We start from the raw sequence: 10,243 nt of genomic DNA on the forward strand, positions 1-10,243 counted from the left end.
GGGTAGTTTTTGGATAATCTGTGAGAGTGAGAAATCTAATAATGCAAGCAGCTCAAAAAAAAGGGAAAACAGTCTATTTTCTCTTAGGTTAGCTGAGCCAGGACTAGCTAGAGCCGTATATTTCAGGCATGAGATAGTGCATTTGTGTCTCTGGGTGTATGGACAACGTGTGTTCTCCCTTCGATGGCTTCTGTTTGCATTATGGAATATTAAATACTGGATTATTTAATACTATTTGCATATGGAATATTAATATATATGGAATGTAAATATGAACGTGAGCGTAACAATGCTCTCTTTCCACCTGTGATTCCCCAGCCAGAAGCATACAGCTCTGTTGCTGGAGGGTATATATAGCCGTGACCAATAGTCATTGGCAGCCTCGAACTTTCATTTAAAGCAGTGGAATCCTCGGACTGAGGAGGCCGCGGTCCTAAACACAAGGATTAGGATGGGAGCCTGGAAGAAAAACGGACGCAGACGGCGCTCCGAGCTCAATGTGCATGGATAGGAGGACTGTCCCTCTTACTTTTTTAAATGTACTTTTTAAAGTTTCAAGTACAGGAAACAAGCTGCAGGTAGGCAAGACACCTAGAATCATAGAGTTGGAAAGGACCAGGAGGGTCATCTAGTGAGACCATGAAGGAATCTTTTTGCCCAACGCAGGAATCTTTTGGCCCAAAGTGGGGCTCGAACACACAGCCCTGAGATTAAGAGTCTCATGCGGTACGTTAAATCAAAACCGCGCATCGTGATCCTAACCATGGTTACTGAATGATACATTTATGTGCTTAGGTACAGTGTCTCCCCACAACTTATGGCCGACCATTCTTGCATCGTGGAAATGAGGTTTCCAGGCAGTCGCCCATCCAGACACAAACCCAAGCTCGCTTAGCTTCAGCCCACCATGAGCTGATGAGACCAGTGTATTTCTCACTGGCTCCCTGGCTGCCACATTGGGTAGATTTATCTCCCCCACCCACCCACATTGCATCAGTGGCGTAGCGTAGGGGGTGCAGGGGGGCCGGCCGCACCGGGCGCAACATCTGGGGGTTAGGGTTAGGGGCGCAAATCCACAGGTTAGGCAAATTACTTGCCTTGCCCCGGGTGCTGACAACCCACGCTACGGCACTGCATTGCATCATGGCCTTTCTCCAAGGCTCTCGGTGAAAATGTTAACACTCGTGGTGGGGGGGGGGGGCATCCCATCGTACGCTCACAACGCCCTCATGAGGTAGATTAGCCCAAGATCAGGGGAGTTAGTCAAGACTGCCCATTGGTCTGTGTAGCTGTGCGGGGGAACTGAACCTAAATGGCTATGAGCCCACCAATCGGAGTAGAGGGATTTCAGTGCGAGAGTCAAGCAACTGAAATCAGAGAGACTTCATAAATAGTGCCATGACTCATTTTTAGGCTGCGATGGGAGCAAAACCCATTGAACCCAGTACAGTAGAAATATGGATGAATAAATATGCATGTTTTGGATTGAATCACAGCCCCCAAGGACTTCTTAACACCGTGTATGAATGTTTTGGGTATTGTGAGCCGCCTTGAGCGCAATTGTTTGTGGCAAGTGGTGCCCGGTGGGAGACGAACTTGGACAGGATTGGGCCACCCAAGAGACCAAACCACCAATCAGGATGCTCCCCATTTCAAGCCTCCCGCTTGCATTCAGATGTCCGGATCCGATGGCGAATTTGTTCACAGTGGCCCCGGTACTGCATTTTTTAAAATGCTATTAATAATAAAACAAAACAAGCCAGAACCACTCCCATGACTCTGGAGATGACAACTGAAACCCCCCCAAACAAATTGTTTAATCAATGAAGCGTCTAACAACTTTAACACTTCCTGGTCGCCTTGTTAATAAATGTAATTTGAGGTAGATTTATAAACGGGAGGGGCGAGGGTGGGGGCAGATCTCCCCCATCTAAACAGCTAAATCATAGTTAGGCGCCGTTCACATCTCCCAGATGCCTATGGACTCCTCGGAATTAGGTGTTAAATAGACAAAAGTGACCTAAACCGCCTTTAAAAGCACAGCATGACCATGTAATTTCTTTTTCTCTCCCCCCCTCCAGTTTGTGGGGGTTTTTTTATTTAAAAAAAGATGAAACTTCTTTCCAAGTAGCTATCACCCAGATTTAGTGTGAAAAGTACTGTAATTGTAATTCACGCCGTCAGGGTCTATGGCTGATAGACTATCAGCTGTTCTGTAGTTAGGGGAGGCCGTCTCCTTCGTTTTCTTTCTCTCTCCCTCTCTTTCCTCCCCCCACCTTTCCCCCCCTCCAAAGAGGAAAGCTGCCAAATGCTCCGCTATACCTCCAGCAAGCTAATCGGATGCCAAAACAGCAGCTGCACACATATGCAAATTGGCAATTAATAATATAACATTCTGGGGTGCTTGTGGGGGGGGGGGAGAAGAGGAAAGATAGAGAGAGATTTATTTTTTTTTCAAAGGGAGGAGGGGAAGGGAGAAGGGAGGGGGGGGAAGGAGCTACCTGAACATGAATAACCTTAACAGTGCCAGCGAAGCTCTGATCAGAATGGTGCAGAATTAATGAGCCACTGGAGAGAATTTTTCTTCTCCAGCACCCTCTCTCTCTCTCTCTCTCTCTCTCTCTCTCTCACACACACACACACACACACACACACACACACACACGAAGAGAGAGAGAGAGAGAGAGAGAGAGAGAGAGAGAGAGAGAGAGAGAGATCTTTGTTGTCCTGCCGAGTTTGCCCGGGTAGAAATAGTCCCAGCCACTTTGGGTTTTTCCCAGAAAAGAGAAGCTTCTACTTTAGTTTAGCATCCCTTTGTCTTTGTGCAAAAGAAAACAACGGGGGAGGGAATGTATGTGTGAGAGAGGGGAAGAGGATTCATTCATATAGATGTCATCAAGGAGCCCCGGCCCAATAACACATCCCGACCACCCACCCACTGTCTCACCGATGACCCCCAAGCAAAGGAGCGGAGCAGACACGATTAACTGTGATTATTCCTCGCGTTTTGCGCGCATCCAGGAACAGGCGAAAGGGCTTGTCAGTTTTGCGTGGCGCTGCTGCAGCAGCAGCATCAATAGCTGCCTGACGACCCAAAGAGCGCTTCCAGTAAGCTCCTCGTCTTGACTGGCCGCTGCCACCCCATCCCCTTTCCTTGCTCTGGTCACACAATAGAGCAGCAGATGTTAGATCAACATCCTCCAGATGTTGATAGGCTCCCCTAGCCAGCATGGTCAATGGTCTGGGAGGATGGGAGCTGGAGTCCAGCCACATCTGGATAACCACAGGAGGCAGAAAAGGATAGGGGGCATGCCTGGACTTGCCAAGCCCTTCCCCACCGGAGTTGCCCACTTACACACACACACACAGAGAGAGAGAGAGAGAGAGAGAGTCTGCTCCACATGCAGAAATCAAGCAGGATAACTGTCCCCCCCTCTTTACTTCCTATGCCAGGCCGCAGGAGTGCCAACTTGACCCCACAACTGTGGGTGCCATGCAACACGCATGGCCCTGGTGCTGAAATTTGTGGGTGCCTGGCCCCTTCATGGGGAACTTTGTGGGTGCTCAGGCACCCAGGGCCCTAAGCAGTTGGCACCTATGCCAGGCAGGCCTTCGTCCATTACATTCCTACATATGAAGTTTCTGCTAAATGTGAAAGGGCACCGGCTGGGGCACCGGCTGGGAGGGGGCTTGACCTGACCTAGCCATAATATTTTTGCAAGGAGATAAAAAGCTTGCACCTCATTTTTTTTTTCTTTTTTTGAGAAGACATGATTTGCCCATTCACACATTTCACCCCTCTGTAATTTACGTTCAGGAAAAACTTTTCAGGGAGGCAGGATAATAAGGGACGTGGAGCCTGAGATAATGGTTAATTTCTGGGGGGAAAGAGAGGGCTGAGTGGGATTTAAACATACCTGGAAACTGTACCTGAGAGCTAATAGCCCTGCACCATAGGAACTGGTGGTGGCTAAAGGCTTGATACATCCCGATGCCAATTCTGGGTGATGAAGCTGGCTGGTAGCTCAGCTTTGACCTGCCTGAAATGACATATGTGCAACAGGGGGAGGTATATTGAGACATATAACGCATATTACACTGGGTTATGGCGCCTGAGCAAAGCACTTCTATGGATTGCTGCCACTGTGAAAAAATAAAATAAAAAATCTTGCCTCCCTAATGGACATTTTCTTGCAGCGTAGAAAACACAATTTTATATTTAACGGAAGTATTTATTTTCAGGGTGTCATGCATATTTAGTTCCCAAATGCTATCATTTCCAGAACTTACAAAATGTTAAAACTCTCAGCGCAGCGATAAGACTGGTACCAAAGAAATCAATCTGGCAATTTAGCATCCAAAATAGGTACAATGTAGAGAACAGGATGTGCTCTAGCATTTGGGGCATATTGATGCGCATATTCCATATATCCTTAGCAGGGGGAAGTTGATGTGGAAAGGGTGTCCACCTAGGATATCTAACATCTAATGTTTAATATTGGTTTGCAGAGACCTTACCCATTGCTCTTTAACAATGCAGTTTATTCCGTCCTCCTTATCGCATACATATTTTGTTACTGAGCCCCAGTGATGCTTGACAAACACACCAGCTCCATTTTAGAATATGAGGCAGCAGAGAGGAGCTAGATGTTTTCTCTTTAAATCGCCTTTTCCTTCCATTTTATGGTGCAAATGCACACAACCACCACATCTTGAATAAAACAAAAGCACACAAGAAATTTTTAAAAATGGGATCTGAAAATAACATTTAAAGATATTCAGCTCTTCCCTCTCTGAATATTCCCCACATAAATCTTTACCTCTTCTCCCACATTAATGACACCTTGCTTTTATGTAATTTTGTTGTTGCATTTCACACTGCAGTCCTATGCATGTTTACTCTGAAGTGTTCAGTAGCATCTGCTCTCAAAGAAGCATATCCAGGATGGCAGCCTCAAGATAAAAACCAATAATATTTTGAATAGATGGGATAAAAGTGAGATTAAAATACATTTATACCAGAGGCTTTCAACCAGTGTGGTGTGGCACTCTGGGGTGCCTTGAATGATGGTCAGGGGTTGTGCAGACAACACTGGCCTATGTCCTTCTTCCTTCCTTCCTTCCTTCCTTCCTTCCTTCCTTCCTTCCTTCCCTCCCTCCCTCCCTCCCTCCCTCCCTCCTCTGATGCCCTTTCACGTCTCTGCCTCCCAAAAGCTTGGCTTTTTTTGTAACGGCCTTGGCTACAAGCTCCTCAAGCGAATGGTGGTTCTGGGGCTGCCCGGAGGCCCCCCAAGGAGAGGGGAGAGGAGGCTAAGGGAACATTTCACAAGGGAAGGTGTTCGAAAAGGGGTGAGGGGCTGCCAGCTCTGCAAGCAAGGGGTGACATAACTGGGCCTCTGAGGCTCGGAGTGCATTCCCCCACAGGCAAGCCACAGAAAGAATATAGTTGGTCAAGTGATTAGTGGGCTCAAAAAGGTTGAAAATTTCTGTTTTATAAATTTATCATGCATGGAGGGCACTTGCAATGCATGAGGCTTGCTGCCTGCCTTTCCCCTCAGTGAACATAAGAGGAAAACAAGATGCCATCCCCTGCTAGCATTATTATCTATGCACACAAGCAAAGGCACTTCTGTGAAAATACAGTTTAAATGTAGGTGGTTGTTCAATGGTGAGCTACTGTATCAAACTGGTTTCTTAAATACTACACCTGCCATCACAGGACAAGAGGGGTTCCCCCCCCCCCAATGCTTTGCTCTCCATTATCACCTAGCAATTTGAAAGCACGCCAGTGCAAGTAGATAAATAGGTACCGCTGTGGCGGGAAGGTAAACGGCATTTCCGTGCACTCTGGATTCTGTCACGGTGTTCTGTTGCACCAGACGCGATTTAGTCATGCTGGACACATGATCTAGAAAGTTGTCTGTGGACAAACGCCGGCTCCCTCGGTCTGAAAACGAGATGAGCACCACGTCCCCATAGTCGCCTTTGACTGGACTTAACCATCCAGGGGTCCTCTACCTTTACCTTTTATCACACATTCTGCTGTTTTCCATTTGTCACATCATAAATTTAAAGCACATAGTTTCCCCCCCAAAATTGTAGTTTACCTCCATGGACTACGATTCCCAGCACACTTAACAAACTACAGTTCCCTAGATTCATTGGAGGAAGCCGTTGCCTCAAATGTATGGGGTGAGGATGTGACCTTGAACAGTTTCTACCGCTGCCTGGGCTTCTCATTCTTGCTAGAAGTGTAATAAGCTCTAGACAGAGCAGCAAAGCAATCTGCACAGTACTGCAAGAGTGGGCTCACAGCTTCCCAGATCTATGAAATAAGGCTACATCCCAAGTTTCGGATTTGAGAGATGGTGTGTTCACAGATATTTGAAATGCAGAGAAGCTGATCAAAGAATGTAGATCACAGGGACAAAATGCAAGGTTTTTAAAACGTGCTCACCTCTCTGCTGAATTGTGGCTCGACGATTAGACAGATTAGCTTAATGCAGATGAAACCATTAAAGACTGAGGATGTTGCTTCTACAAAATCATTTTGTTTTGTAGTCATTTATTCATGTACGAGTGTGAAGGGGGGGAGGGAAAAAAACAACGGTTGCATCCTGATTTGCACCCACTCACTTTCCGCTAAGCCGCATCCAAATAAATTGTTCTGTGAAATTGTAACAAGAAAACATTTGTGAATTTGAAATTGCACAGCATATTGAGGGATTCTATTCTCTAAGCTAGAGTCGCAGGGAACGAAAACTCCAATTTGGCTCTGTTTCTTGAAACGCTCATTTCGGTACATGGAACCACTGTGAAAAGTCTATAGAGTTTGGCTCCCCTGTTCAGAATTAAGCCAGCCAATTTCTTCTCTGTTTATGCATTTTCCTAGAATGTACATACACAAGATGTATTGAATGCTTTTGCTTCCTACATGAAATTAGAATGATATACAATTTCTCTCTGTGCTACCGAATTATCATATAGCCCCTGACTGGCTGCTGAAAAATAGAGGAAGAGGTACTGTGAGTTCTAATGACAGCATCCTATTCACCCATTAGACAGTGAGAGCAAGTGCTGAGTCCACTGGCATGCATCCTACACACTAGTCATCCCCTTTGTCCTTTGGTCATCTACCCCATGTGGAACCAGAGCCTGATGCTAGTGAATGACACTTTGGATTTTCAGCAGAAGCACAGATCATGAGAAGGGGCAGCGGAATTTGAAGTAGGAATGCACCCCACTCCAAAGCAACGGCAATAGTAGCAGATTTCAGGAAGGAGGAGCAGCGTCTTATCAAAAATAAGTAAGGGGTTAACTCCATCATCTTCTCAGCATGCTCATCCAGTGGCAGATAATGGTTTCAGCAGCCTGGTATTATTATTATTATTATTATTATTATTATTATTATTATTATACCGCCCTATACCCGTCCTATACCCACAGGTCTCAAAGCGCTTCACAACATAAAATCCCAATATAAAAACACAAAATAATTTGTGGCCATTCCAGTGGGTCATCATTTGGATACACACACACAAATATCACAGATCACCTGCAAACTGTTAGATATTTTTTTCTATAATCTCCTGCATAAGCCTAGCAGCATAGAAAAGTTTTCAGCAAAAATTTAAATATTACTATTAAAGAAGACTGCTGCAAAGTGGGAAAGTGTTCCACAATACTGGGCCGATAATTAATTAATTTATCAAATTATTATTATTATTATTATTATTATTATTATTATTATTAAACCCTCCAGGCAGTTTACAAGAACTATTTAAATGAGCAATAAAACAGTCAGTTAAACACATTTAAAATATAATTAACGTTAACAATAGACTAAAAAAAGAAGATTAAAACACGTCAACATCTGCATGTCTGGATAGGCTTTCCTTAACAAAAATGTTTTAAGGAAGCACTTGAAAAGTATGGCAAAGATGCCTGCCTGATGGCAACAGACCAGGAGTTCTAACGTGTAGGTGATGCCACACTAAAAGGCCAATGCAGAACGTGTACTATGTGGCACAAGTAACAGTGTCACATCTGCAGATTGACACGATCGAGTGGTAACATACAGAGTAAGGAAACAAGCAAACTTTCTTTCTTTCTTTCTTTCTTTCTTTCTTTCTTTCTTTCTTTCTTTCTTTCTTTCTTTCTTTCTCTTTTCTATCTTCCTATCTTTATTTCTATTATAACAGTCCCTATAGGGTTGAGAACTCAAACTGGCCCAGAGCTCAAACTGAATTTTCTTCTTATGTTTGAGTTGAGGTCATAACTGGTTTTGGAGCCATGGTATCTTTAACTGTGGGAGAAGCTTGTCCATGTTTGCTGGTGTACTCACCTGAAAAGATTGCCAGTAAACAAACCCATCTATTCGCTTAGTGCAAACCCACCATCATTTACTTAAATCTAGGCACTCCATATATTGCTTACACGCTAATGTCCACCCAGTCATTCATTCATTTTGGAATGAAGTTTAAATCGAACCAAATCAGGCTCATTTCATTTCCATTTTCACTCATTCTGAAACAAAAGCAGAGCAGAACAAATGTGACATACCTTATTTGTATCATTCAAGGCTGGGTGGGTCTGGGAAGCTTACCTGTCTCATCTGTGGCCATTTCCAGTGGCCACCCTTTAAAAAAACAAACCCAAAATACCATTCTAGAGCAATCTGGGAGAAGGATTGACAGTCACAAGGAACAGCTACAGAAGCTAGTCTTGCTGCTGCCTCTGAGAGAGAAAAAACTGCTAAAGGAAAGAAAAGTAATTTGAGTAATAAAAAAGGCAAGAAATGAATAATGAAACGAATGCTAATTGAGTGAATAACTAGCAAAACAAATGAGGATCCTAATTACAAAATGAACAGAATATTAAAAAATAATACTAATAAAATGGGTAATGTCAACAGCATCTGACGCCTGAGACAGTTATCCCACTCTGCCCAACGGTAGAAGTGGCCCTGACTGTTGTTACTGCAATAGTTTTCTAGCATCTTTCTCCAGCTCACTTGATTCCTTGCAGTGAGCTTTCCCTGCATGGTGACAGTCAGTGCTTTTTTTTGATAGAAAAATAGGTGCCGGTACTCATAATGAAGTTGTTACAGTAAGTGCCACACTTTTCAACAACGAAAAAAGAGGCGCTGGTAACTGCATACCCTTCAGTACCCCCTGAAAAAAGCGCTGGTGAAGGGGGGGGGGGAAAGATGCTTTAATTACAATTGAGAGAAGCTTGATGAATTCTACAATTATTCATGATGTGCATTATAATGCACTCTCTAGGTGCCTGGTTAGTGGACACATTCTAAAATAGAACCACGCCAACATGTGGCTTTTAAGATCACCTTATTTTTATTTATTTTATTCATAAAAACATCCCCATGCCTCCCTTCCCTTCTAGTGCCACGGAGGCTGTTGTTTTGAATAACGTGCAACTGAGAAAATATAACCTTTCACTGCTTTCAGCAACATATAGCAGGAAGCGCTGGCTGTGCTTCCGGCTACTTCAAGTGGTTAGGGAGTACGGAAAGCATCTTGTTATGCTGGCGGCAGCATTATAATAGCAATATCCAGTGGGTGGTATTCCACACTTATCCTACTCAGACTACAGACATTGCCATGAATGGACATGACTGACTTAGGCTCATTCATTTCAATGACTCTACACTGAGTAGGACTTAGCTGAAGGCAAACAAGTATAAAAATTCAAGTATGCCTTCTTAGGTAGCAACAACTATACCATCCAAGCACATGAGGGAGGTTTAAGGTGAGGGTCCCAAAGTATACAGAAGCACAACATCTATTTTTTTAAAAATTCAATACCTGTTACATTCACATGGTGCTCCTTTTAAGATTAGCTACAGGAATTGTTCCAAGTATCCTGAAATAAAACTTAGAGGAATCCATGAGCCGTTATTCCTGTTAAATCTGATGCACACAAGCCAATAATTCTCTGGATTAGATTTGGGAAATCCAAAGCAGTGTTTAACATTCTGTAGGAAAAGAGGTTTGGGATAATAGATTCATGCCTGACTGAGCACTGACACCACCAAGATGAAAAGGGCAAATAAACATTCTTAATTAATTCTACATAAGATCAGGCTATGATCTTATGTGTAAGGGATAAGAAGCCCCTGCACATTTTGTCTGTTTTGCTGCTCTGGCATATGGAACGTGTTAGCCAAGCTTGTTGTGTGCCCACCATGTAAATCTCATGACCTCATGCGAATAACATTCACATT

At 43.9% G+C, this 10,243-nt stretch overlaps 1 long non-coding RNA gene across 1 annotated transcript; it reads right to left on the minus strand.

Annotated features, from left to right (window-relative positions):
* Nucleotides 1-4,525: 4,525 nt before the first annotated feature.
* Nucleotides 4,526-9,079, minus strand: LOC310703247. The gene is made up of 3 exons (XR_014524036.1): nt 8,563-9,079; nt 6,458-7,371; nt 4,526-4,711 (listed from the first exon to the last, which is right to left on the minus strand). It is a non-coding gene; the product is annotated as an uncharacterized lncRNA (long non-coding RNA).
* Between the last annotated feature and the right edge of the window lie 1,164 nt (nt 9,080-10,243).

The sequence above is a fragment of the Podarcis liolepis genome (assembly GCF_965112155.1).
Source record: "Podarcis liolepis genome assembly, chromosome: 1".
In the NCBI taxonomy this organism is placed as follows: domain Eukaryota; kingdom Metazoa; phylum Chordata; class Lepidosauria; order Squamata; family Lacertidae; genus Podarcis; species Podarcis liolepis.